This window comes from Corythoichthys intestinalis, chromosome 18 (assembly GCF_030265065.1).
Source record: "Corythoichthys intestinalis isolate RoL2023-P3 chromosome 18, ASM3026506v1, whole genome shotgun sequence".
NCBI lineage: Eukaryota > Metazoa > Chordata > Actinopteri > Syngnathiformes > Syngnathidae > Corythoichthys > Corythoichthys intestinalis.
In genome coordinates this window covers 24,168,690-24,171,446 of record NC_080412.1, presented here as the reverse complement: position 1 = coordinate 24,171,446, position 2,757 = coordinate 24,168,690, and the positions used below count along the sequence as shown (strand labels likewise).

Genomic DNA, 2,757 nt, shown 5'->3' with positions numbered 1-2,757 from the left:
CGTCCCTGTAGTCTGGTTCTTCAAAAAAAATTTCAATAATGTAGATTTCACCTTGTAAGAGTGATTTTGAATGGTAGTCAGGGGCACCCGTATCCCCCTTCCACGTCCCCGTTTAATGAGTTCCATATTTCTCAGCTCGGGTGAGGTAATACAATTCATTTGGAAGTGGTCTGAATGGGAAGGGCAGACAGCAAGTCATTATGTATGATTAGTGCTGTTTGTCGTGGTAAACTGATTTGTGAGTAATCAGCGTGGTGACATGCGTGATGGGAAGGCTGAGTGTCAGTAACCTTTTCTATGGCTTGGATGGCACAAATGCAGTTATTTTATTGACACTGGAAAATTTAACAGGTAATGCACATGTGTCAAACTCAAGGCCCTGGGGCTAGATATGGCCTGCCATATGATTTTTTTGTGTGTGTCTCACGGAAGCAAATTATTTACACTGACTTTAAAGTTCATACAAAAAAAAATAAAAATTGTTGTCAGTGTTAAAAACTTTGGGATGTTGCAAGCAAATCTCCCAAAAATAAATACATTAATTAATAGGTGCTGAATCATGCATCTGGTTTTGTATTATTATTGAGTCATTTCATGCATGGATTCTGATTTTATTTTCTAAAATATTTGAATTACATTCATAGTACAGGGATCTCACTTTGCGTACTTTGCGGCTCCTATTTGACATCCAATTTTACTATTAGTGTTGCAATTTTGCAATGGGCAATAAAAACTTATATAGATAATAATAGTTGAAAAAACTGAATGAATTAATTGAAGGATCCATTTTTGGGGGGAAAAGAAACTATCATTTAAATAGTAATAACATTTAGAAAAAAAAAAGCCAGGTAAATAAAAAATATATAAATAATTCTAAATAAAATAAGATTAATTTTAAAAACTGAATTGTAATAAATTGAGAAAAGAAAAGAAGAATTGAGCGATCAATTCAGTGTAGCCCCTGTGTTTTTTACTGTGGCAATTTTATTTTTTGTTTTTTTTTGATAACTCTCTTGTGAATTCACATCCCTGAACTCTTTGGCTGCCATTAATCCGCCGGATGATCTCTTCCAGTCCCTCCCAGATGAAACGGATTTGGACGTCTACTGCCGTCAATAGGTGTCTTTAATATAAGTTTCCCTCTTTTACTAGCTACCAGAATACATACACAACCCAAGTTAAACTAATGGTAACTTTTTGTATGGATGTCCACTGTAGTGTCCCTGAAAGGGTAAAAAAAGATCAAATTAAAAAATACAAATTAAAAATTATGTTAACAATTCCTCAGGAGTAGAATTCAACTAATGTATTTCTAGCCTCATCAAAAGGACAAACAGTAAGTAAAAAATAAAAATGTATTATCCCGATCATATGCATAACAGGCTTACATGAGGGACAGAGAGACATTCAATTCAGGTTATTTATTTACGAAAATATGAATAATAAAAGCGATGACATTGAATTTGATTTTAACTGTTTTATTTAAGATTCAAGTTGATTTTTTGGGGGATGTGGACAAAAGAAAAATAACATTTTAAAGGGTTCTTCAGACTCCTATAGTGAGCAAATTATACTTTCTTTGCGTGTATTTTAGGAATTGGTGTCAGAAAAAGTAAATATACTTAGAAACTGTACGTTTTAGTATTTTGTATGTAAATTATTTAAAATCTGAAGGATGGGTTGCAAAATATTCTTGAATTCTGCTCAAATCTTTATTTGAACCACATTTACAATACCTAATAATAATGATAATAATAATAGTTCAAGAAAGCGCACTTATCGAAGGACAAACTGCATAAATCCAAGACTAAATGGCCACATTTGATTTGTGTTCCTGATAGTTGAACGGTGCCTCAAACATGCACGCAAAGAACAAAATAGTCATCATCACCTGCTCCTCCAAAATTGTTGCTGCTTCTTCTGTGTTTTATCCAGTTCATCTATTTTGTCACAGATAACACCAACATTCTTCCACCCTTTGCAAGGGCTGGTTGAAACATGATAAACACCATCATGAACACATTTAGGAGAATTCATCACACAAACCACATGTACTTTGTTTCACTGTGGTCAAACTGTATCATATTATCTGGCAATACACAAAAGAAATCTGTTTTTTTTCTCCTTTGGTTGAGAAAAGACAGAATGAGGAACTTTACCAACAACGGATGTCAGTTCTTCTGATCAAAAGCTTGATGGCCATCAGTCAAGTTACCACAGAGTGTACAACAGGAGCAAATTACAAGGCGCAAGTAGGTGTGACGCGTTTAAGCAATTAACACCCACATTGCAGTTGTTCTGCCTGTGGATTCATTCACTGCTCATTTCATTCCTCATTACCCCTGCTGCCCCTTTCATTGCCCAAGTGTGAGTTGCACATTTCCAGCTCTTTATAAATAGCCGACAGCTAATATTTACTCCCGACTTTCAAGCCCAGGCAGAGCAGGACTGCTTTACATTCTGTTGCTCGGGCACTAACTGATGCCCTCATTAATTCAGCACAGGGAAACAAACATTTGTCCTTTCAGGGCCTTGTGTGATTTTGTAGAGGGGCCCAGCTGAGTGACAGCAGCGATCTTGTTAGGCAGGTTTGTATTATGACCCGGGTGTGCGTTTGCATTCATCAGCATGCGTTAGTGAGCCAACTATTAACCCACAAAAGCAACCAGTTGAAGAATTTGCATAGATTTGGTGCAAAATAGTGCACTATGTGGTGCAACATTTTATTATGAAAATAAAAACAGTACAAGTTTCCCA

At 35.8% G+C, this 2,757-nt stretch overlaps 1 long non-coding RNA gene across 1 annotated transcript; it reads right to left on the bottom strand.

Annotated features, from left to right (window-relative positions):
- Positions 1-1,013: 1,013 nt before the first annotated feature.
- LOC130906277 (uncharacterized) lies at positions 1,014-2,240 on the bottom strand. The gene is made up of 3 exons (XR_009061278.1): positions 2,160-2,240; positions 1,892-1,987; positions 1,014-1,223 (listed from the first exon to the last, which is right to left on the bottom strand). It is a non-coding gene; the product is annotated as an uncharacterized LOC130906277 (long non-coding RNA).
- Between the last annotated feature and the right edge of the window lie 517 nt (positions 2,241-2,757).